The 26841-nt window shown below is 40.1% G+C and overlaps 1 long non-coding RNA gene across 4 annotated transcripts in view; it reads left to right on the plus strand.

Moving 5' to 3' along the window:
• Window positions 1-45: 45 nt before the first annotated feature.
• The window catches only part of LOC141406892 (uncharacterized), a 119794-nt gene continuing 92998 nt past the window's right edge, over window positions 46-26841 (plus strand). For 2 of the 4 annotated variants that reach the window (XR_010579478.2, XR_012420440.1), the window contains exons 1-2: window positions 46-246; window positions 4356-4467. This is a non-coding gene — a long non-coding RNA (uncharacterized lncRNA). Of the gene's footprint in view, window positions 247-4355; window positions 4468-9416; window positions 9552-13454; window positions 13568-26841 lie in introns of those variants that run through there. The other 2 variants (XR_010579480.2, XR_001483464.4) reach the window with 2 other exon arrangements.

The raw sequence follows: 26841 nt of genomic DNA on the forward strand, positions 1-26841 counted from the left end.
AAGGAACGGGCTTGCGCACAAGCGTGCGTGCGCGTGACCGCCTCCACTGGCGGGCTCGTGAGCGCGCCGCCGCCGGGACCGCTCCTGGGCCTTAGGGAAGACGCGGATAAGTACCAAGGAAAGAGGAAGGTAGCGGTTCCTGAGCTCCTTCGGCGCTTCGGCTCCTACGGCTCTGACTATTCGGACCCTCAGGGTAGAACGGGAGGCGACCACTTCCCTGCTCTAAGGAGTTGCCTGCGCTCTGAGGTGAGCTGACAGGCCCCTCCCTGTGAGGTTCGTCAGCGCTGGTGATGTCATGCAAACGTGACGTCAACTCTGGCCGGAACATCTGGCCTGGGCTCGCCAGGCGCCTCGCTGGGCCGGCTGGGAGATGGGGAAGTGCCTGGAGTTGTGCTCACACTCACAGCAGGGCCCCTAGTCAGCCCTGACAGTTTCTACACCAACTCAGGGAAGTGATTTGCTGAGGTTGGAAGACTGAAGGGTGAAGGTTAATCTCGTCACCATTGCCTAGTTTTCGTCACATCACACACCATCGGTTAACTCTCACCTGTGTCCCGTTCTAGTTCTCCCGGGTCTGTGTTAGCCCAGCAGCTAACAAGCAGAGCCCCTGGCCCAAACTACATTCACCTTGCTTAAAAAGTTACCTTTTTTTTTTTTTCTTTTTTTTGAGACGGAGGCTCGCTCTGTCGCCCAGGCTGGAGTGCAGTGGTGAGATCTCGGCTCACTGCAGCCTCCACCTCCCGGGTTCAAACGATTTTCCTGCCTCAGCCTCCCTAGTAGCTGGGATTACAGGCCAGCCCCACCACACCCGGCTAATTTTCGTATTTTTAATAGAGACGGGGTTTCACCAAGTTGGCCACGCTGGTCTTGAACTGCTGACTTCAAATGATCTGCCTGCCTCAGACTCCCAAAGTGCTGGGATTACAGGCGTGAGCCACCACGCCCAGCTTCAAGGAAGCCTTTTTTTTTTTTTTTTTTTTGAGACAGAGTTTTGCTCTTGTTGCCTAGGCTGGAGTGCAGTGGTGCCATCTCAGCTCACTGCAACCTCCGCCTCCCGGATTCAAGCAATTCTCCTGCCTAAGGCCAGCCTCCAGAGTAGCTGGGATTACAGACATGCGCCACCACGCCCGGCTAATTTTGTATTTTTAGCAGAGACGGGGTTTCTCCATGTTGGTCAGGTTGGTCAGGAACTCCCGACCTCAGGTGATCCGCCCGCCTCGGCCTCCCAAAGTGCTGGGATTGCAGGCATGAGCCACCGCGCCCGGCCAAGGCAGATTTTTAAACATGACAAAGGTGAAAGAGAGTGAAGGGAGCAATCATACCGTTTTGGAATAATTAAGGAGGCTTCCTGGAGGAGAGTGTGATGATTCTTGATGAATAAATAGAGATAATTAAAAAAAAGTGTGGTACTATCACCAAAACCAATAGACAATAAAAGAGATTATAAAACTCATAAACATACCCATGTAATATGAGAATTCCTTAGGTAATGAAGGTGACATTATAAATTAGTAGGGGAAGAAACCTATTCAATTAATAGTGAAGGAAACATGCTTAACCATGGGAAAAATAGACTGTCACCTTGTTTCCTGAAGAAAAAAAAAAAGTGTAAAACACAAAACCAGAAACCAGAAAAAATACAAGTGACTAATTGATCTAAAGATAGAGAAGAACCTTCTAAATATAAAATAATTGGAAGAACTTCAGAAGAATGAGATTGATTTGACTGTGTAAAATACCTAATGTAGATGACGGGTTGATGGGTGCAGCAAACCACCATGGCACGTGTATACCTATGTAACAAACCTATCCCATGTATCCCGAAACTTAAAGTATAATAATTTTTAAAAAGTGCCATCCTGGGAAAAAGATATCTATAATATATGTCAGACAAAGGTTTAATGTACTTAACATATCAAGATCTCTTACCAATAAGAATACAAGGACATGAATATATAAGTCCCAAAAGAAATATAAAATTCAAATAAGTCTTTTTTAATGCTCAACCTCACTAGTAATCAAAGAAATGCAAAATAAACTATATTCTATTTTTATGTACCAAACTAGCAAAAGAAAGTGTTTAATTTTATTTCAATAGTTTTGGGGGTACAGGTGGCTTCTGTTTATAGGAATAAGTTATTTAGTGCCGATTTCTGAGAGTTTTGGTGCACCTGTCACCTGAGCAGTGTGCACTATACCCAATGTGTAGTCTATTATCTCTCACCCCACTCCCAACCTTCCCTGCAAGTCCCCAAAGTCCATTATATCATGCTTATGCCCTTGCATTCTCATAGGTTAGCTCCCAAAAGAAACATTTTAATTGCTGATAAATGTGCAATAAACATCTCCCCATTTTCCCCAACCCACAGACTCTGGCAATCACGATTCTACTCTCTGCTTCTATGAGTTCAACTTTTTTAGATTCCCCATATAAGTGCGGTCATACAGTATTAGTCTTTCTGTGTCTGGCTTATTTCACTTAATGTAACATCCTCCAGGTTTATCCACGTTGTCACAAATGTCAGTATTTCCTTCCTTTTTATGGGTAAGTATTCCATTGTCTGTATTTACTACGTTTTGTTTATCTCTTCATTTGTTGACAGACACATTGTTTCTGTATCTTGACTATTGTGAGTAATCCTTTGGATATAAATGCAGAAGTGGAGTTGCTGGATCATATGATAGTTCTATTTTTAATTTTTTGAGGAACCTCCATACTATTTTTCCATAATTGCTGTATCAATTTATATTCCCACCAGCAGTATACAAGGGTTCCTGTTTCTCTACACCCTCAGCAACACTTGTTATTGCTTGTCTTTTTTTTTTTTTCTTTTTTAATAGAGATAGTCTTGCTGTGTTGCTCAGGCTGGTCTCAAACTTTTGGTCTCAAGCAGTCCTCCCACCTCAGCCTCCCAAAGTGCTGGAATTACAGGCATGAACCACCCCACCTGGCCATTTTTTGATAATAGCCATTCTAACACATGTGAGGTGATATCGTATGGTTTTGACTTGCATTTCCATGATGATTAGTTATGTTGAGTTTGTTTTAATGTATCTGTTGGCTATTTTTATGTCTGCTTTGGAAAACTGTCTATCCGCATCCTTTGCCCAATTCTTAATTGGGCTTTGTTTTCCTGCTGTTGAGTTGTATGAGTTCCTTACATATTTTGGATATTAACTCCTTACCAGATATATATTTTCTCCCATTGCATAGGTTACCCTTTCATTTTGTTGAGTGTTTCCTTTGCTATGCTTTTTAGTTTGATGTAGTCCAACTTGTTTATTTTTGCTTCTGTTGCCTGTACTTTGGGTGTGTGTCTGAAAAATCATTGCCAAGACCGATGTCAAGTAGCTTTCCCCCTATTTTTTTTTGTAGGAGTTTTATAATTTCAGGTCTGTTATTTAAGTCTTTAACCCATTTCAATTTAATTTTTGTGGAGGGTGTAAAGTAAGGGTATAATTTTACCCTTTTGCAGGTAGATAACTTAGATACCTAGTTTTTCCAACACTATTTATTGAAGAGACCATCCTTTATCTATTGTATATTCTGGATGCCCAGGTCAAAGATTAGTTGACCGTATATGTGTGGGTTTATTTTTAAGCTCTGTATTCTTTTCCAGTGGTCTCTGTGTCTGTTTTTATGCCAGTACTATACTGTTTTGATTAGTATAGCTGTGTAATATAATTTGAAAACAGGGAGTGTGATATCTCTAGCTTTGTTGTTGTTTCTCAAGATTGCATTGATTATGTGAGGACTTTTGTGGTTCCGTATGAATTTTGGGATTGTTTATTTCTATGAAAAATGCCATTGGAAGTTTGATAGGGATCACATTGAATCTAGATTGCTTTGGGGAGTGTAGACGTTTTAACAATACTAATACTTCAATCTGTGAACATATGTTTATTTGTGTCTTCATTTTCTTTCATCAGTGTCTTACAGTTTTTAGCGTACAGATTTTTCACCTCCTTGGTTAAATTTATTAATAATTATTGTATTGTTTTTGATGCTATTATAAATGAGATGTTTTCTTAATTTCTTTTTTAGGTAGTTTATTATTAGTGTATGGAAATGCAACCAATTTTCATTTGTTGATTTTGTATCCTGCAACTTTACTGAATTGGTTTATTAGTTCTAATTTATTTATGTATTTCTCCCTCTCTCTCTCTCTCTCTTTCTTTCTTTTTTAGACAGGGTCTCGCTCTGTCATCCAGGCTAGAGTGCAGTGGCATCATCACAGCTTACTGCAGCTTTGACCTCCTGGGCTCGGGCGATCCTCCCACCTCAGCCTCTGAAGTAGCTGGGACTACAGGCCCACACCATCACACTCGGCTAATTTTTTTTTTATTTTTTGCAGAGACAAGCGCTGCTATGTTGCCTAGGCTGATCTCAAACTCCTAAGCTCAAGCGATCCTCCTGCCTCGACTTCCCAAAGTGCTAGAATTACGGGCGTGAGCCACTGTGCCCAGGTGGGTTTTCTATATATCAGATTATGCCATATGCAGAGATAGTTTAATTTCTTTTCTGATTTGGATGACTTTTATTTCTTTTTGTTGCCTAATTACTCTGGTATATTCCTTCTTTAATTTGTTGAGAGTTTTTATCATGAAAGATGTTGAATATTATTAAATGCTTTTTCTTGCATCTACTGAATTGATCATATGATTTTCATACTTTGTTTAGTTAATGTGAAATATCACTCTGGTTGATTTGCATATTTTGAACTATCTTTCATCTCAGGAATAAATCCTACTTGATCTTAGTATGTGATACTTTTAATGTGGCATTGAATTTTGTTTGCTAATATTTTGTTGAGGATTTTTGCCTGTAGAGCCAGAAGTCAGGGATATTGGCCTATCCCTGTATCTTTATCTGGCTTTGATGTGAGGGTAATGCTGGCCTCATAAAATGAGTTTGGAAGTGTTCCTTCCTCTTCAGTTTTAAATGCTTGGTAGAATTCACCCATGAAGCTACCTGGTCTGGGCTTTTCTTTTTTCCCTTTCTTTTCTTTTTTGTTTTTTACTAGCCCTGCCAAAGGAAGACCTCAAAACATTAGCTAAAAGCTCAGAGTCTTTCCTCTCCACAGGAATCTTGAGTAAAAGGTGAAAATTTTATGTGATCTGAAAAGCCAGAATATTGCTGGGTTTTTCTCTATTGGGAAGTTTTTGGTTACTGGATCAATCTCCTCACTCATAATTGATCTGTTCAGATTTTCTGTGTCTTTGTGATTCAGTCTTGGTAAGTTATATGTTTCTAGAAATTAGAGTACTACCTTGAACTTAACAGATGTTCACTAAATACTTAATTGACTGATTCTTCTTGTCTCATAAGAGTGATATAAGAAAATACAAAGTGTTAATGACATGTCAAGCTGTTAAAACATTAAAGTTATAAAGCGAGAAGTTACTTTGAATGGTTCAGCCCATGAGCAGGATATTTTGTATAGCAGCAATAACTATTTATTTATTTTTATTTTTTTAGAGACAGGGTCTTGCTGTGTTGCCCAGGCTGGTCTCAAACTCCTGGACACAAGTGATCCTCCTGCCTTGGCCTTCCAAAGTGCTGGGATTACAATCATGAGCCACCACACCTAGCTTATTGTTTGTTATTGATAATATATATCTATTGCTGCATAATGAATAACCCCAAAACATAGTGGCTTAAAACAATAAACATCATTTATTATCTCTCACAATTTCTGTGAGTTGGGAATTCAAAAGTGGATCAGTTGGGCAGTTCTATGTCAGTCTCTTACAAAGTTTCAGTCAGATGTTGGCAAGGGCTGTAGTCATCTAAAGTCTTGACTAGAGCTGGAGAATCCCCTTCCACAGTGGCTCTCTCACATTCTTGACAGCTTGGCCTGAGCTACTGGCTACATGGGGCTCTCCATAGGACTGCTTGAGTGTCCTCACAGCATGGTAACTGGCTTATCCTGGAATAAGTGGTTAAGAGACCAAAGCAGGAGCTGCAATGCCTTTTATCACGTAGCCTCAGAATTCACACATCACCTCTGCCATATTCAGAGCCACCCTCAATTGAATTTGAGCAGGAGAGTAGTGAAGGGCCTGAATGTGAGGAAGCAAGCATCACTGTAGGTTATCCTAGAGGCTGGCTTCCACAGATGATGATATTTTCAGCATAGAGAATTATTTGTCTTCCTAAAAATATCTAAGGATGGAAGCCTTAACTGCTCCTTCAGTAATATTTTAATATTTTATTACTCAAGAAGCTGTTTCTTAATTTCAGGCAAAGTCTCTCTTAAGTCTAGAAAAACAACTCTGCTCAAGACCGTTGATTTGGTATTGCTCTTTACAGGTCTTTGAAAATAACCCTAGTGACAATGCCAGTGAAAAAACCATTTTAGTTATAACAACCCATTTTGGGGACAAAAGGGCTTTAAGAACGAAGCAAGGCATTCATTCTTTCATGTATTCAATCAACAATGGACTACATTTAAAATATTTTTGGAGACAAGGTCTCGCTTTGTCACCCAGGCTGGAGTGCAGTGCTGTAATCATAGCTCACTGCAGTATCACTCCTGGGCTCAAGCGCCCCTGATCCTGCTTCAGCCTCCTCTGTAGCTAGGACTACAGGCACATGTCATCGTGCCTGGCTCATTTTATTATTTTGTAGGCTGGGCGCAGTGGCTCGTGCCTGTAATCCCAGCACTCTGGGAGGCCGAGGTGGGTGGATCACAAGGTCAGGAGATCGAGACCATCCTGTGAATGTTGAAACCCCGTCTCTACTAAAAATACAAAAAATTAGCCGGGTGCGGTGGCGGGTGCCTGTAGCCCCAGCTACTTGGGAGGCTAAGGCAGGAGAATGGCGTGAACCCGGGAAGAGGGAGCTTGCAGTGAGCCAAGATCGTGCCACTGCACTTCAGCCTGGGTGACAGAGCGAGACTCTGTCTCAAAAAAAAAAATTTATTTTATAGAACTGGGGTCTTGCTATGTTGCCCAGGCTTGTCTTGAACTCCTGACCTCAAGCAGTCCTCCCACCTCAGCCTTCCAAAGTTCTGGGATTACAGGCATGAGCCACTGTACTGGCTTGGATGAAATTTCATTTGTGGCCAATATATGCAAAGTAACATATTCCAAAAATGATTTTACAGTTTGTCATTGTGCCAATTAATTACTACCTAAAGTTGATATTATTTGGGCTTACTTCCCTTTTCCTGATCAACTTTCTGTATGTGATACTAACAATAAAACTGTCATTAATATAGCACTTACTATGTGCCAAGTATTTTATACATCTTTTAGTATAGTATTTTTTTAGTCTTTGAGATGAGGTCTCACTATGATGCCCAGGCTGGTCTTGAACTCCTGAGCTCAAGCAATCCTCCTGCCTTGGTGTCCCAAAGTGTTAGAATTACAAGCATGAGCCACCATGCCTGGCCAGGTGCTTTATATATGACTGATCTTCCTGTAAGTCTTCAAGGTAGGGGTACTTTTAAACACTTGATTATGGAGAAATGGGGGCTCCAAAAACTTAAGTAACTTGTTCAAATACACAGAACTAGTAATTGATAAGGCTAAGATGCAAACCACGGTTTGTGTAGCTTTCCTCCATAAACCTGGCTGCTGTTAGTGATTGTCCACACACAGGCCTCCCACCTGAGTAGTAAGAGATTTCCACTTGTTATTCAGGCAATGTCAAATTGTTGCTGCAGTTATCTTTCTTATCAACAGTGTGGTTGAAAGATGGTGTTTCAGGGAAAGTCTTTGGCTTACCAAGAGGAATCAAATATTTAACACAGAACAAACTTTTTCATTTTTTTTTTTCAGATCATTTGCTAAAGCACCACCCAATTAGCAATACATTATTACATTATATAGCTCTTTAATATCTAACTTTCTTTTTTTTTTTCGAGACGGAGTTTCACTCTGCCACCCAGGCTGGAGTGCAGTGGCGAGATCTCGGCTCACTGCAACCTCTGTCTCCTGGGTTCAAGCGATTCTCCTGCTTCAGCCTCCCAAGTAGCTGGGATTATAGGCATGTGCTACCACACCCAGCTAATTTTTGTATTTTTAGTAGAGACGGGGTTTCACATTGTTGGCCAGGCTGGTTACGAACTCCTGACCTCAAGTGATCCACACGCTCAGACTCCCAAAGTGCTGGGATTACAGGCATGAGCCACCATGCCTGGCCAACATCTTACTTTCAATTAAATTACTTTTCCTTTCATATGACAACACTCACACATAAACACACTCTTATTTATACTTAATTAGCTCCTCCCATTTTGTTTTTCTACGTGTCTAATTATAATGAGATTTTAAAATCAAGATTAAGGAATTATACAGAGCAATGAAGTAAGAAACTAATCCAAGCTTCAGGAGAGAAATAATATTTTAAATCTGTTCTCTAAATAACCATTGCCCAGTGTTGGTCTAAAGCCATACTGTCAGATATGGTAGCCACTAGCAACATGCGGCTATTTACATTTTAAATGAATTTAAAATGAAATAAAATTTTAAAAATGTACTTCCTTAGTTGTGCTAGTCACATTTCAAATGTTCAGTAGCCTCCTGTGGCTAGTGACTGCCATATTGGACAGCGCAGATATAGAAATTTTCATCATCACAAAACTTTCTATTGGACAATGCTAAAAAGAAACAATGTTATAAGAAAGACTTTCACAGATCAGATAAACCAAAATAAACCAAAATGAACAGCAAGATCCATGTGTTATTTTAAATCCTTTTTCACACTTTCATTCTTTTTGACAATGTATATATTTATGTTTTCTTTTTAAATTATATATGTATATGCATCAAGTACTCAATAAATTTACCTATGGTTATTTTGAATTTAGAAAGAAATGTGTGTGTACCTATATATACAAATTTCTTTCTAAATACAAAATAATCATTTATAAATATATTGAGTATTGTGTAAATTATAGGAGTTGTGCTAAGTGCTTTACATGAATTGACTCATTTAATCCTTAGTACAATGCTGTATTCATTGTGAAAAATTTGGAAAACATAAAGCATATATAGAGAAATTTGGAAAAATAAAGCTTATAAATAAAATAAGGCATATAGAAAAATAAAGCATATTAATCCCCAAACTATGATAATCACTGTTGACATTTCTAGTGGATACTGTGGTATGCTGCCCAGATCCCAAGATACAGCTACCAGGAATGTTGGCTGTTGCTGGCTTATAATTTAATTCCTCTCTAAAATTGTCTTCAGTGATGGAAACTGCCTCACCCAACATTCCCCTCCTTGGGTCAGCCCAAATCCAGTGGTTGGTCAGTTGTGGAGGTACAAAGGCATCAAGTCAATTGGCACAATCTGGGACATCCCAGCTTTAGAGTGTCCTGTGAGACAAGTTAAAGTCTCTGTGGCAACTGCCCTGCAATTCACCTTCCCCCTCTGCCCAATCCTGTCCCTGCTTCCCTTAACAGGTGCTGTTCCTGAGAGTTCTCACCTGTAAATCACCTGCATACAAACCTCTGCTTCAGAGTCTGTTTCCTGAAAAACTCAACTGAAGTCAACATTTTTGGAATATAAGTTCCATTTTTTTTCTTTTTGCATCCGTCCATTTAAAATTTTTAAATATATATTTATTTTGCTCTAAAAAATTTGAAATTTTCTTATATTAAATGTTTAGTTAATAATACTTTATAGATAATTTAGCATGTAACTATCTGCAACAGTATTTTTTTTTTTTTCTAGATGAGATCTTGCTCTGTCGCCCAGGCTGGAGTACAGTGGCATGATCTCAGCTCACCACAACCTCTGCCCCCCAGGTTCAAGTAATTCTCGTGCCTTGGCCACATGAGTATGTGAGTAGCTGGGATTACAGGTATGCACCACCATGCCCGGCTATTTTTTGTATTTTTAGTAGAGATGGGGTTTCACCATGTTGCCCAGGCTGGTCTCAAACTCCTGGCCTCATGTGACACGCCCTCCTCAGGCTCCCAAAGTGCTGGGATTACAGGTGTGAGCTACTGCACCTGGCTCACAACACAATTTTTAACAGCCACCTGGGATTCATATGGCACGTGACACTCAGTCACTCTTGTATTATTGGATATTTGGTATTCCCTGGTTTTCCTGTGGCCAACCCTAAAACTTAGCAGAGAAACACCCATTCCCAAATCCCTTCTCACTAACCTACCTCTATAATATCTAGGAATATTTAGTTTTGTAACCTCACTTACAAGTTCCAGCCATTGAGAAATAAGCTCAAGTTTTGTGAGAGTTGAGGGGGAAGTTCCAGGAAACATTTTGCCTTCTGGATAAAATGAGACAGCCAAAGCTGGTATCATTTCTTTTACCTGTTTCTGCTTGGTAAGGAATGAGATGTTCAGAGCTATCATACCCATTTTTCATCCATGACAGAAAAGAAATTAGATACTTGGCTTTGACAAAATCACTGAACATTTAAACCAATGCTTTCAATCGCCTATCTCTGGATTTCTTGATATGATGAGTAAACTAAGTATTTTTTTAATCTACTGTGTTTGGCAGCTTAAATGTCACTATTCCTTACATTCGTAATTTGAAGTATGCAGTGATAAACATCGTTGCATGTAAATACTTGAATTAACAACTTAACATAAAAGTCAGGGAATTAGGACCCTACATTTTCAGCATTATTTTCTGCTTGACCTTGTGCAGCTCTGTCCCTAACCTTCTCTCCCATTTTATTTTTCTTGTGGGAACCAGAAAAATAATGCACATAAGGCTTTCTAAAATTTTCTGTTTCCATAAGCAATCATGGATACATAATTTTATCAAACGTGCTAAATCTCAATAGGAATAAGAATTTTGACAGTGAGGCAATCAGTCATTTTCCATAAATTTTTTTAGGTTTTTAAAAATTTCATCAATATTGACAAGCCAACCTATTCAGCTTCTCCGATTGTGTATTTCAAAAAGGCAGTAGTGGTTGGAAGAGGAAATAGACCTTTTGTGAGTCAGAAACTTCTCTCTTCAAATAGGATGATTTAGCAAATGCACCATTCCATAGTGTTCATATCCACTTGTACAGAATCAGCAAGGTTTTTTTGGAGCAAGTTTTGTGTGAACTGAGTTGCGTTCTAGACCAAGCCTTGGATTAACTCTCCATGTACTTCCTGGGAATCATTCAGGCCTCCAGGATTGGGATGTTTTATTTCCTCAGCGTAAACATGAAGCATCAAAGAAACTGAACTGACTGCCATTTGAGTAAAAAGGAACAATAGTGAATTGAAAAGTAGGTATTGAAATTGTTTGATTTCAGCATTCTGGTGACAGACACTTAATAACACAAATCTGAATCCGATGAGTCCACCTCCGTATCTCCCACTTACCCAGTCTTGAGGCTGCTTCTAATTCTACAGCCCCACAAACCTTAAGTTGGCTGGTTCTGGCTCAAAGCAAAGGTATGGGAATGCTTTTGGATGTTGTAGAGGATCAGAATATCGAGATCTGAAGTATCCAAGACAGATGTTTTGACTCATTACCACTAATGTCTTTAGGATAGAAGACGACTCCAGACCTGACCAGACTGCCAGCAGTTTGCTCCAGACTAGACTTTCATTCATGGGCAAAGATTAAAACTGGACTAGCACAATCAACAGAGTGAAAAGCAACCTACAGAAGGGGAGAAAATATTTGCAGATTCTGTATCTGATAAGAGCGCAATATCTAGAATATAAAAGGAACTCTTGCAGCTCAACAAAAAGAGCACTAATTTTAAAATGAGCAGAGGACTTGAATAGACTTTTATGTAAGAAAGATACACAAATGGCCAACAAACATATAAGAACATAGATACTCAAGATTACTAATCATTAGGGAAATGCGAATCAAAACTACAATTAGGTACTGCCTCATGCCTATTAGGCTAGTCAGATAATTTAAAAAAAAAAACAGGTGTTGACATGAATGTGGAGAAATTGGAACCTTCATGCACTGTTGGTAGGAATGTAAAATGGTGCAGCCATTGTAGAAAACAATATGGAGGTTCCTCAAAAAATTAAAAATAGAACTACCAGCAATTCTACTTCTGGGTAATTATCAAAAAGAATTGAAAGCAAGATCTTGAAGAGAGGTTCCTACACCCATGTTCATAACAGCATTATTCACAATAGCCAAGAGGTGGAAGCAGCCCAAATGTCCATCAAGGAATGAATGAATGAAGAAAAATGTTACATACATTCAGCCTTAAAAGGAAGGAAATCCTGTTATTTACCGCATGTGTGAACCTTGAGGATATTATGCTAAGTGAAATAAGCCAGTCACAAAAAGACAAATATTATGTCACTTTTATGCAGTAACTAGAGTAGTCAAATTAATAGAAACAGAGTTGAATGATGGTTACCAGGGACTGGCTAGAAGGGGAAAATGGGGAGTTGTTTAATGGATGTAGAGTTTCAGTTTTACACAGCGAAAAGGTTCTGGAGATCTGCTGCATAACAATGTAAGTATGCATGACATTACTGAACTGTAGTGTTTTTTTGTTTCACCATAATAAAATTATTTCTTTAATGAACTGGGCACCAAAGTTCAGTAGGCAAGGAACAGTTTATTTACCTGAATTCTGTTGCCTCCTCTCATCAACTGTTGATCCCACCCCAGGATTCATTGTGTGTCTTAGTATGGTAACATCATTAAACATATCTTAAACATTTTTCTCTCTTTTTTTTTTTTTTGAGACAAGGTCTTGCTCTGTCACCCAGGCTGGAGTGCAGTGGTGTGATCTCAGCTCAGTGCTACCTCCACCTCCCAGGTTCAAGTGATTCTCCTGCCTCAGACTCCCAAGTAGCTGGGACTACAGGTGCATGCCACCACGCCCGGCTAATTTTTGTATTTTTTAAAGTAGTGACAGGGTTTCACCATATTGGCCAGGATGGTCTTGAACTCCTAACCTCAAGTTATCTGCCCACCTTGGCCTCCCAAAGTGCTGGGATTACAGGAGTGAGCCACTGCACCTGGCCTCATTAAACATACCTTGTTTTTAAAAATATGAGTTATCGGCCAGGAGCAGTGGCTCACGCCTGTAGTCCCAGCACTTTGGGAGGCCAAGATGGGCGGATCACGAGGTCAGGAGATCGAGACCATCCTAGCTAACACAGTGAAACCCCGTCTCTACTAAAAATACAAAAAAATTAGCCAGGCGTGGTGGCGGGCACCTGTAGTCCCAGCTACTTGGGAGGCTGAGGCAGGAGAATGGCATGAACCCGGGAGGCGGAGGTTGCAGTGAGCCAAAATTGCACCACTGCACTCCAGCCTGGGCAACTGAGTGAGACTCTGTCTCAAAAAAAAAAAAAAAAAAAAAAAAATATATATATATATATATATATATGAATTATCTTCCTACAGTATTTTAATTCCTTGACATTTCGTCATGCTCTTTCGACATCTCATCAACACTCTATCAAGGGTCAGCAAACTATAGCTCATGGGCTAAATCTGGCTTGCAGGGTTTGAGAATGGTTTTTATATTTTTAAAGGGTTATTTTAAAAGAAGAGGAAGAAGAGGAAGGAAGAAAAGGAGGAAGGAGGAGAAGAAATCATATGTGGCTCACAAAACTTAAAATATTTACACTCTTGGCTGTTTGCAGGAAAAATTTGCTAGTTTGCTGACCCCTGAAAACTATATAGCACATTTCGCATTTTTTGTATTCTGCTGGTGTATTAGGTGCAAGAAATAGAACCAAACTATTTTCAGCAAAAATGGATTTAATGCAGGGTATCAGGAGCTTATAAAATCATTGGAAAGTCTAAAGGAGTGGTCACTTAGCAGGCTTCCAGGAATGATTTCTAGAGCAAGTCTGCTGGATGGTCTACTGAGGAGCTGCCATCTCTGCAATAATCAGAAAGGCACAGGCAGTCAGGGACCTCCAGCAGAGTGTTGAGTTCAAAGACATACTGCCGTACCTGTGATCCAAGGATCAAGAGGCCACTACTGCCCCTACAACTTCCTCTGAACAGGCACAGGGGTGGGACCTAGACACTGAAATACTGCTGCAGAAATGCCCAATGTATCTACAACTAGTTTTCCAGCAAAAACAAAACATAACTGTAGCCTAGGATCCACCTTCCAAGTGCATCTAATTGGCAGAAGCATAACCCTACCTGTGGGACATGAGGGAAATGTGTCTTTTCCTTCTTTAACCTCTGTATTCAAAGAAAGCACACTAGAAGATTGGAATAGCTAACAGCCAGAGCCAGTCCAGAGTACCCACCACAGCAGGTTTGTTGCTTTAGGCTCTATTCAACTCTTCTCATCTTTGGCCAACTCCTAATTCTTTCCTTTGAGGAACCTTCCCTACCTCCACCATTAGTGGATTAGATGCCCTTTCATAACCTTCCATAGCTCTTAGCCCTAGCTCTGCAATGTGTTTATCACTCCATGTCATAATGGCCTGATTTCTTGCTGCTGCTTCCACTAGACTAGCTCTTTGCAGAAACTCAGTCTTATTCATCACTGTGTAGGTAATTGGTGTGTATTTGTTGTGAATGATAAATAGTTTATATATTATAACATCCCAAATAGCATTTCTTCTCTTATTTTCTTTGTTCCATATGACTGTGCACTGATACCTGTATACAGTGAAAACTCAGTAAATGTTGTTAACTGACTGGTTTCCTTTTTTGTCAGCGCAAAGAGAAGTTCCACCCATACTCTATACGTGTGTCTTTGTTTGACTCCCTGTGTACCTATATAGGTCAATAAATGCAATGGAACACTAATATTTGAACAGTTTCAACATGCTAGGTAATACATGAAGCACTTTATACATACTATCTAATTAAATCCTCACAATTATCCTATGAAATTGGTATTTTTATTCTCATTTTATAGATAAAGAAACTGGGACTTAAGTAGCTTGTCCACAATTACACAATAAGTAACAGAACTGGGACTCACATCGAGGTCTGGCTAATACCAAAATTTGTAACCATGATGATGATGATGATGATTGTGATAATGATGACAGCTAATAGTTCCAGACTTGGTGCTAGGCATTTTGTATGTATTATCTCAAGCTACATATTGCCTTGTCTGGAATTGATGCTTAATAGTTGTTACATGCGATAAGGTAAATAAAGCTCTTGATAACTGTGATGTATTTCTGACTCTGCCACTAATTTACTTTGTGACCTCAGGTAAACTACTAAGTCTCTGAGCTCCAGTTTTCTCCTCTGCAAAACAGAGAACAATCTTTATGATACTTTAGTTCAAAAAGTCCAGAACTCCATGAATAAATTCTGCTTAGTTTTTCATTCCATCATTATTACTTCTGTGTGGTAAGATCTTAACTTCTAAAATCTAAGCTCCTATAGGATCTCAATTTTGTTTTATAGTTTTCTTCCGTGGTACCTGGTCTGGTGCTCTGCACAGTACATAACAGGCTCATGGTAAGTATGTATAAAGATATATAGATCCAGATTGAAATTTGTCCAAGGGGAAATATCCATCTTCACAAGAATCTGTGCTTGTTGTCATACAGTATATTCCTTCGGGGGTGACATTCAAATGTAATTTAGGGCTACCACAGAGAAATCAGCACACAGAACCTTCAGAAACCTTTTCTCTTTCTGTAGTCACAGATAAGAGTCTTATCCTTAAAGCAGAGCTGTGATCACTGCCTAAGCAGCTACTCTTATGGCTGAATGCAGAAGATTTCTTTTGTGCTGAGTGCAGGTAAAAAGGTCTTGGCCTGTGGATAATAGCAGATATAGGAAGGAGTGTTCTAGAGGGAACCGACTCTCTCTCTCTCTCTCTTTTTCCACCCCACCCCCCCATCTCTTATAGGGGAATCAGAGAATCCTAAATCATTTCATAGCTTTCACAAATTATACATGAAGAGTTAATGCCTGATTCCTGAGCAGCAGGAAAATCCCCAAACTGTTGAGAGTCAGCATGGATAGATCCACAAGCTCTTGCTACAGTTTCTTTAAAGACTTGAATACAAAGAATCAACAGAGGTGATTGTATGAATCACCTCTGTATGGAAACTGGTATTAAGAATCATTCATCTGACTGGGAAAACACTACATATTAAAAGAAAAAAAAAAAGAAAACAGAACTCTGTAACCTGTTCATATGTGCATCTGTGCATTTCTTAGTAACCGTCACCATGGTAGCAAAGCAGTTTGACAAGGGTGCCTTTTTAGCACAGTACATATAAAGGAGAAAGATGAACAGCCAATCATGTACTTACTGTCTTATACCTTTCTTTGTTTCTTTATTTCCCTTTATTTAATTGTATTGATCCTAAATCCATAGCTATTAGCCTCTGACACTTACCTTCCTCAAGCATCAAGTACAGTGCTAGAAATATATTAGGCACTAAAACATGTATGGTTATTCGTTTATTTGATTATGTTGATCCTAAATCCATAGCTGTTAGCCTCTGACACTTACCTTCCTCAAGGATCAAGTACAGTGCTAGAAATATATTAGGCACTAAAACATGTATGGTTATTGACAGAATTAAATGAATGGTATTTCTGGCCAGGCACAGTGGCTCACGCTTGTAATCTCAGCATTTTGGGAGGCCAAGCGTGGCAGATCATTTGAGCACAGGAATTCGAGACCAGCTTGAGAAACATGGCAAAACCCTGTCTCTACAAAAAAAAAAAAAAAAAAAAAAATACAAAAGTTAGCCAGGCATGGTGGTGTATGCCTGTGGTACCAACTACTCAGGAGGCTGAGGTCGGGGGATCACCTGAGCTCAGGGAAGTTGAGGCTGCAGTGACCCGTGATTGCACCACTGCACTCCAGGCTGGGCAACACAGTGAGACCCTGTTTCAAAACAAAAGGTATTTCTGCTGTGTCTTCCTTTCCAAGTGAGAGAGGGTCACTCAGAATTTGATTTTAAGAAATGGCCCCAGCAGGGCATGGTGGCTTAAACACCTGTAATCCCCTGCACTTTGGGAGGCCAAGGGAGGAGGATCACTTGAGACCAAGAGTTCCAGACCAACCTGGGCAACAGAGTGATACCCTGTCTCTACAAAAAAAAAAAAAAGATTGTTTTAATTAGCTTGACATGATGGCATATGCCCGTAGTCCTAGCTACTGGGAGGTTAAGGTAGGACGATTACTTGAGCCTGGGAGTTCAAGGCTGCAGTGAGCTATGATAATTGGTGCCATTGTGCTCCAGCGAGATCCTGTCTCAATAAAAAAGAAAATAAAAAAAGGAAAAAGAAAAAGGAAATGGCTTCTAAATTTGGAGGAATCAAAACAAGGCCATTTTCCTGATTGGGCTGGCCCAACCTGGATTTCAGATTGAGAGGGTAACAGGATGGTGATTAGGTACTCTGAGACACTGTATTACTAGAAGACTGATACCTAAGTGGTAAGTAGAATAGTAAGTAAATTCACATTCATCAGTGAGGACGTTCAAAGCCCAGAAGCTTTGTGTAAGGACTTACAGTGACAAGTTTGGCAGCAGTTCCTGAAGTGTTTACTGTCAGGCCTGAGTTAAAACTCTGAGGACAAGGAGCTCCACCACTTGGGCTTCAAACTGCGAAAGCTTTTTGAGCCCCTGTCTCCACCTTATATCCAATTAACACTCAGTCTGGGAAGTCTCCTTATTATAACTCCTTGAGTTAATGATAATCTTTTATTATGGTCTTTTCCCTAATGTATTCTTGCATTTCATTTTAATTGTCAGCTGCATAATTGCCCTGCATTTCAGTTACTTCCATTTCTATTTTTAATGTTTGTTATTTCAAGTTTCTTTTTAAAAGAGTTTAAACGTAGACATACCCTCTTATTTTAATAGCCAGCGTGCCCATATTTGCCACTTTAAAATCTGGGTTCCTGTAGCTTCAACAGATCCTTAAGGTGTGCCACCTCCAGCTTATAGATTGATATTCTAGTCATGTTCAAGGCTGAAAACAGCTGCAAGAATTTGTCCTTGAAATTCTTTAGCAGTTGCTTCCAGTGGCTAAAGTCCTAATTTGTCCAGTCTGGAGGATCAGCCACTGGGACAGGATCATCACCGTGTTATCACCCTCACTGGGACAAACTGAGCAGAGCCAGCCGCTGGGCAGAACAAGTTATGGAAGGCACTGTTCCCAGAAAGGAATGGGTTAAATCCTTCCAAACCTGCTAAGGAATCTGACCTAGTTTCTTGAAACTAGAATGTAACTTGAAAGTATAATTGGTTGCAAATGTGTTTCTTTCTTTCCTCAAAATTACTTCTGAACTCCTGTGAGACAGGGAGAAGGCATTTCTCTTCACATGTACTCAGACTACCACCACTGATAAGTTTGACTAACTCATCATGAAAGTTAGGGAGCAAGGCCAGGTGCAGTGGCTCACGCCTGTAATCCCAGCACTCTGGGAGGCCAAGGCGGGTGCATTGCTTGAACTTAGGAGTTCAAGACCAGCCTGGCCAACATGATGAAACCCTGCCTGTACTAAAAATAGAAAAACCTGTAGTTCCAGCTACTTGGGGGGCTGAGGTGGGAGGATCACTCGAACCTGGGAGGTTGAGGCTTCAGTGAGCCAAGATCGTGCCACTGCACACCAGCCTGGGTGACAAAGTGAGACCTTGTCTCAAAAAAAAAAAAAAAAAAAAAAAAAAAAGCTGGGGAGCAGACAAAAAAATATGACTTAATTTAAGAAAAGAATGTTTGGGTCTGTGGTTGAGAAAAGTCTATGAATGGGTAGTTGGTGTGGTTGTGGCATTCAAGACCTCTTTGGGGAGTGTGAGATGGGTTCTCACAGTGTTACCCAGACTGGCCTGGCACTCCTGGGCTCAAGCTATATCCTCCCACCACAGCCACCGAAGTAGCTGGGCGTGCAGGTGTGTGCTGCCATGCCTGGCACCTATTTGTTTGTTTGTTTTGGCCACTGAGTTTAGCACAATGCCAGGCACAAGGAATCAGTGAATATTTGTTGAATGAATAAAAAGCTTTTCACAATCTGACTCCTACCTACCTTTCTAGCTGTAGTTCCTACTGCCCTTCTTCTCAAACATACACACTCTCTACTCTGGCAAAATAACTATTGAGTTTCCTAAAAATCTCTCCTGCTTTCCCACTTCTGTACCTTTGCTGTTGCTGCACCCACTCGCTGAAAGCATCTTCCCTCATATCCCAGACTGTGAATATATCACTATTTTTAAAGCCTCATCTCTAATGCTGCCTCCTTCATGAAAATGTTAGTGATTGTCTCAGTACGATTATGAGCCTTTTCTCCTTCTAACTCTCACAAAACTTCGAATCTCCTGGTCATTTATTATCGGCTACCTTATAGTTATTTTTGTGGTTAACTTGTTCTCCTTGCTGTATTCTAAGCTGCTTAAAGCTAGGCACTGGGTCTTATTAATCATTATACTGCTTAGCACCTACTTAATACTCCGAAATTTACCGTTGAAATAATCAGTTTTGCTAGTGCTATATGCCATGAGCACCATACAATACACTAATTTTTATCCTTCTTAAAATCAAGAGTTTTCATACATAGACATTATTTAAACTCTAGAACTGGATGAGAAATATACCTTTGTCAACATTTTCTTTCCAGTTATTCCTGTAAATTGAGCACTCATTAGGACTCTCCCTTTGTGCCTTGTGGACTTTTTTTTTTTTTTTTTTTGGTGACATAGGTGTCATTAAAATTTATATCTTGTGCACCTCAGAGATGATCTTTAGAGCACTTTTTCTTTTTCTTTTTTTTTTTTTTTTTTTTTTTTTGAGACGGAGTCTCGCTCTGCCGCCCAGGCTGGAGTGCAGTGGCCCGATCTCAGCTCACTGCAAGCTCCGCCTCCCGGGTTTATGCCACTCTCCTGCCTCAGCCTCCCGTGTAGCTGGGACTACAGGCGCCCGCCACCTCGCCCGGCTAGTTTTTTTGCATTTTTTAGTAGAGACAGGGTTTCACCGTGTTAGCCAGGATGGTCTCGATCTCCTGACCTCGTGATCCGCCCGTCTCGGCCTCCCAAAGTGCTGGGACTACAGGCTTGAGCCACCGCGCCCGGCCTAGAGCACTTTTTCTTAAGTGTGGATCTATCATTAAATTCTTAACTCCTCTGAACGTTCATTCCTGTCATCCTTGCCTACATACTAAAAGGTGGCATTTCCCTGCATTTCCTCATTTACATTTGAGGCAAAAGTTGGCACGGACCCTTGGGACTCTGCTTTCTGCATGTTATTAAACATTTCTTTCCATAAATGCCCTCTTTCTGACACTTAATGATAAAACCAAAGATTCTCTTCCAACTTTTTAAAAATTAGCTATCACCACCTGGGTGGCATAAAGTGAGGGCAGATGAAACACAGATTTTCCTAGAATTGAGCCTGGAAGTGAACGACTGAGAAACTTCCCTCTTAAAAGCAGAAAAACTGCTATGTGCTTTATTTCCTAAAACTTCTAGCCCTCCTGAGGAAGGTTTGTAATATCTCATTTGGGAGAATGTGAAGTTTTGAGACAAAAGACATAAAGAGGTGGACAAAACTGATCATTACAAAATTTGGGGTAGTCTTTGACCAGTGTCTGGGTAGCAGTTCTGGGTTTTCATTGTCCAAGTCTCCTAAAAATACAAATGCTCCTCCAGGCAAGCCATCACTAGTTTTTATTTTAAATAAAAAATTCTGTCTTTTTCCCCACCCTCCTCCTCTTGCAATATAGCTGTTATTCTGCCAATTTCCTCCTTGTCTCTTTGTCACTCACTCTCCACCTGCTTTCCTCCCTTTCTAATCATATCCCTCTTTTTCCATTATTTTAATTTGTATCATAATATTTAGCCATAAAATAATTTTTCACTTTTTAAGGTAATTTCATAGTTGTCTTGTTCTAATTGATCTTCTTTTTCAAAATATCTGTTGGTGATTGAAAACACCTTTTGAACATCTACTATGAGCCAGATCCTGGGCTAGGTGAGGAGATACAGTGGTAAACATATCATACATGACCCTGCTTCATGGAGCTTGTAGTCTAGTGGAGGTAACATTAATTAAATAAGAACATAAATAACTATTGTAATAACTAAAAGCGTATAATATGGTAAGATCAGAAATAGCCTCAAGGAGAAAGCTGAGTTTTGTGGATGTAAGTGCCCATAAACCTGGTGAAGGTTTATGTGTTTCAAGCACGAGTTCACAGCATGAGGTCACAGCATGTGTAATGGAGGTGTGAAGAGGCTTCACATTTCAAGATAAAGAGAGAAGACCAATGTGGTGGGAACATTGCAAGCCAAGGGCAGAGTGATTTCAGGTGAGGTAGGTAGGCACCAGTACATGCAGTGCCACCACAGGCCAGGTAAATATTTTGGACTTAATCCTAAGAAACCTAGAAAAGCTATTGAAAGGTTTAAATAAGGAAAGGATGTGTTCAGATTTGATTATTTTAATAACAATGGGGAAATTGAAAATTCAGGGAGATGTGTACAAAAACTATTGCTGAGCCAGGGGTTGTGGAACACAGCTGTAATCCCAGCTACTCAGGAGGCTGAGGCAGGAGGATCACGAGCCCAGAAGTTCAAGTCCAGCCTGGGCAACATGGTGAGATCCCCATTTCTTAAAAAAGAAAAAGAAAGAAAAATGAGAAGTGAATGGGACTTTTTTTAACTATGCTGTAGACAGAACTCACAGGACTTAACATTTCAGTCCAGGATGAGTTTGGCTCTATTCTGCCTAGAGGAAGTAGTGAAATGACCTTTCATGGAGCACAGGACTCTAATTCAAGACTAACTTAATGATAATAAAGTATAGTGTTTCATTATGGAAAGAAGCAGATGAAAGAAGGGTTAACTCCATCTTATTAAAATATAAACTCCAGCTGGGCTCGGTGGCTCACAGCTGTAATTCCAGCATTTTGGGAGGTCGAGGCGGGCAGATCACCTGAGATCAGGAGGTCAAGACCAGCCTGGCCAACATGGGGAAACCCCGTCTTTACTAAAAAGATAAAAATTAGCCAGGTGTGATGGTGCATGCTGTAATCTCAGTTATTTGGGAGGCTGAGGCAGGAGAATCGATTGAACCCAGGAGTCAGAGGTTGCAGTGAGCTGAGATTGCACCAAGCTGAGATTGCACCACTGCACTACACTCCAGCCTGGGCAACAGAGCAAGATTCCATCTCAAAAAAATAAAAATAAAATATAAACTCCACAAAGGGAGGGATTTTTATTTCTTGTTCACTACTATATCTCTTGCACCTGGAATAGTGCCCAATGCATAGGAGGCATAAAATATGTATTTGCGGAATGAATGTGTAAGATCCCAAGTGCAGTACAAAAAGTAAGCAGTTGCCTTGGCCAGGACTCTGATTGCAAGAAGGAAATTTAAACTCTACCATTAGCCCCTCATATTAACTCTCCAAAAGGACAGTGAGATGAAGCTTTGTTTTTCAAATCTGAGGTTAGGAATTGAAGCTGACTAGCCGCTATAGACTGAATGTTTATGTCTCCCCAAAATTCGTATGTTGAAACCTGACTCCCAATGTGCTTGTATTTGGATGTGTGGCCTTCAAGAGGTGATTCATGTGGGCACAGCCCTCACAAGTGGGATCAATGCCCTTAAATGAGACTCCAGAGAGCTCCCTGGCCACTTCCACTATATGAAGACACAGTGAGAGGACAGCCATCTATGAACCAGGACGCAGGCCCTCACCAGACACCAAATCTGCCAGTGCCTTGATCTTGAACTTCCCTCGCAGCTCCTCAAAACTGTGAGAAATAAATATTTGTTGTGGATAAGCCACCCAGTCTGTGGCATTTTGTGATAGCAGCTTGAGTGGACTAAGACACTAACCAAATGATCTAGAAGAAGAGAGATGGACAAAATGATTGCTTGTCTGGGAAGTGTGGCTGAGACCAAGTGAAGGTCCTTGCAACCGAGTAGCTATGCAAGAACCCAATACTAGAAACCACAATGAGTCTGAATGTACCTGAGTTCCTGGGTCAAATTTGTGGCTGTAATTACAAACCAGCAGGTGGTGAGTTCATTATTGCTTATATCAAACATCTATAAGGTAGATCCTTTCACCAGCAAGACCTGAGAACAAAGGACTTTCTGATTACAGTCAACTTCCAGCTCCCCTTAAGTGAGTCTTCCAAGCTTAAATAGCTGAATCCACTAACAGGCCTCTGAAAGGAAACAGTTCATCTGGCATCCTGCATGAATATCTCTACAACAGAAGTTTCCAACCTACCTACCACCTGCAGGACCATTTGGCCCACAGCCCGCTGTTGTTTATTTTTCAACAGCTTGATTGAGATATAATTCACATACTATAAAATTCACCATTTTAAAGTATGCAGTTCAGTGGTTTTTAGTATATTCACTGAGTTGTGCAACCATCACTACAATTTTATAACGTTTTCATCAACTCCCTCCCAAAGAAACCCACACCCATCCAGCCCTAGGTAACTGCTAATCTACTTTCTGTCCTTATAGATTTGCCTATTCTGGCATTTCATGTAAATGGAATCAGACACTATGTGGTCTTTTGTGACTGGCTTCTTTCACTTAGCATAATGTTTTCAAGACTCATCCATGTTCTAGCACATGAATGCTTCATTCCTTTTTGTTTTGTTTTGTGTTTTGGTTTTTTTATTTCAGTAGGTTTTTGGGGAACAGGTCGTATTTGGTTACAGGGATAAGTTCTTCAGTGGTGATTTCGGAAATTTTAGTGCACTCATCACTCAAGCAGTGTACATAGTACCCAATAAGCAGTCTTTCATTCCTCACCCCACCTCCCACGCTTCTCCCAGTGTCCCCATACTTCACTGTATTATTATTATTATTATTATCATTATTATTATTATTATTATTGTGAGATGGAATTTCACTCTTGTTACCCAGGCTGGAGTGCAGTGGCATGATCTCGGCTCACTGCAACCTCTGCCTCCCAGGTTCAAGCGATTCTTCTGCCTCAGCCTCCTGAGTAGCTGGGATTATAGGCACCCACCACCACACCTGGCTAATTTTTTGTATTTTTAGTAGAGACGGGGTTTTGCCATGTTGGCCAGGCTGGTCTCGAACTCCTGACCTCAGGTGATTCACCTGCCTCAGCCTCCCAAAGTGCAGGGATTACAGGTTTGAACCACCGCACCCAGCCCATTGTATCATTCTTATGCCTTTGCATCCTCATAGTTTAGCTCCCACTTATAAGCAAGAACATATGATATTTGGTTTTCCATTCCTGAGTTACTTCAATTAAAATAATGGCCTCCAACTCCATCCAGGTTGTGAATGCCATTATTTCATTTTTTTTAATGTCTGAGTAGTAGTCCATTATATATATATATCACATTTTATCCACTTATTGATTGGTGGACATTTGGGCTGGTTCCATATTTTTGCAATTATGAATTGTGCTGCTATAAACATGCGTGTGCAAGTGGCTTTCATATAATGACTTCTTTTCCTCTGGGTAGATACCCATTAGTGGGACTCTGGATCAAGTGGTAGTTCTTTCCTCTGGGTAGATACCCATTAGTGGGACTGTGGATCAACTTTTAGTTCTTTAGGGAATCTCCACTGTTTTTCACAGTAGTTGTACTCGTTTACATTCCCACCCAACAGTGTAAAAGTGTTTCCTTTTCACCACATCCACACCAACATCTATTATTTTTTTATTTTTAAATTATGGCCATTCTTATCTTTGTTTTACTTATCTTTGTTTTTGTTCCATTTGCTTTTGGGTTCTTGGTCATGAAGTCTTTGCCTAAACCAATGTCTAGAAGGGTTTTTCCGATGTTATCTTCTAGAATTTTTATGGTTTAGGTCTTAGATTTAAGTCTTTGATCCATCTTGAGTGGATTTTGTATAAGGTGAGAGATGAGGATCCAGTTTCATTCTCCCATGTGTGGCTTGCCAATTATCCCAGCACCATTTACTGACTAGTGTGTTTTTCCCCCACTTTATGTTTTTGTTTGCTTTGTTGAAATCAGTTGGCTATAAGTATTTGGCTATATTTCCGGGTTCTCTATGCTGTTTCATTGGTCTCTGTGCCTATCTTTATACCAGTATCATGCTGTTTTGGTGACTATAGCTTGATAGTGTAGTTTGGAGATGGGTAATGTGATGCCTCCAGATTTGTTCTTTTTGCTTAGTCTTGTTTTGGCTATGTGGGCTTTTTTGGGGGATTCATATGAATTTTAGGATTTTTTTTTCTAATTCTGTGAAGAATGATATTTTGATGGGAATTGCATTGAATTTGTAGATTGCTTTTGGCAGTATGGTCATTTTCACAATATTAATTCAACCCATCCATGAGCATGGGGTGTGTTTCTATTTGTGTCATCTATAATTTCTTTCAGCACTGTTTTATAGTTTTCCTTGTAGAGGTCTTTCACCTCCTTGGTTAGGTATATTCCTCAGTATTTTATTTATTTGTATTTGTTTTGTAGCTAGTGTAAAAGGGGTTACATTCCTGATTCTTAGCTCAGTCACTGTTGGTGTATAGCAGGGCTACTGATTTGTGTACATTGATTTTGTATCCTGAAACTTTACTGAATTCATTTATCAGATCTAGGAGCTTTTTGGAGGAGTCTTTGGGGTTTTCTAGGCATATGATTATATCATTGGCAAACAGCAACAGTTTGACTCCCTCTTTATTGATTTAGGTGCCCTTTATTTCTTTCTCTTGTCTAATTGCTCTCGCTAGGATGCTTCATTCCTTTTTATTGCCAAATAATATTCCATGATATGGCTAGGCCACATATTGTTTATTCACCCATCAATTGGTGGACATGTGGTTGTTTCCACTTTTTGGCTATTGTGAATAATGTGCTATGAACATCCTATACAAGTTTTTGTGTTGGCGTGGTTTCATTTCTCTTGATACATACCTAGAAGTGGAATTGCCTGAGCATATGGTAACTGTGTTTAACTGAGGAGCTACCAAACTTTTCCAAGGCAACTGTGGCATTTTTACATTCCCAGGAGTAATGTATGAAGGTTCTCATTCTCCATATTCTTGCTAACACTTATCCATCTTTTTTATATCGCCATCGTAGGGAATGAGAAGGTGTGTCTCACTGTGGTTTTGTTTTGCATTTCCATAGTCTTCAGCTTGTTTTTATATAGCTTGAAAACTAAGAATGCTTTTTACATGTTTTAATTGTTGAAAGAAATGAAAGAAAAATATTTTATGACACATTAAAGTTATCTGAAATCTAACAGTGTCTGTAAAGTTTTGTTGGAATACAGCCATGCCCATTCGTTGTGTATTTTCTGTGCCTGCTTTTCTTGCTTCAGTGACAGAGTTGAGTACCTGCAACAGAGTCTGTATGGCCTGTAAAATCTAAAATATTTACTATCTGGCCCGTTACAGGAAAGGTTTACCAACCCTTTGTCTACAATATAGTTGGATGAGACTACAAAGAATCTGGAGTGAGAAGGAGAAATTGTGACTTCCCTGTGGAAATGTATGGTTCCAGGGGTTTTGTTCTGTTTTGTTTTAAATAAAAGCAGAATGAAAGCAAGCAGAACAAGGGAAGAAATCAGGATGTCAGGGGGTATAGGGAGATCAGCATTTTCACCTGAATCATTATTAATAGGATCCTTTCAACTTCCTGTAAATTTCTCCTAGAGTTCTATTTATAATTTACTGCTCTGATCATATCCTCTTACTCATCAGAAATGTACAGGGATTCCCCACCACCATAACCCTCTCAGTTAGTTAGGACCACTTAGGTCCTGCATGATCTGACTTACCTTTCCAGCCTCATTTTCCAGCACTCACCTTCAATAGGACCAGACACCCAGCCCTGAATTTCAGGATTCTGTAACAAGATCTAGTTTTGTTGCCCTGGCTGGAGTGCAGTAGTGCAATCTCAGCTCACTGCAATCTCTGCTTCCCAGGCTCAAACCATCCTCATACCTCAGCCTCCCAAGTAGCTGGGACCACAGTTATGTGTCACCATGCCTGGATAA

Source organism: Macaca fascicularis, chromosome 11, assembly GCF_037993035.2.
Source record: "Macaca fascicularis isolate 582-1 chromosome 11, T2T-MFA8v1.1".
NCBI lineage: Eukaryota > Metazoa > Chordata > Mammalia > Primates > Cercopithecidae > Macaca > Macaca fascicularis.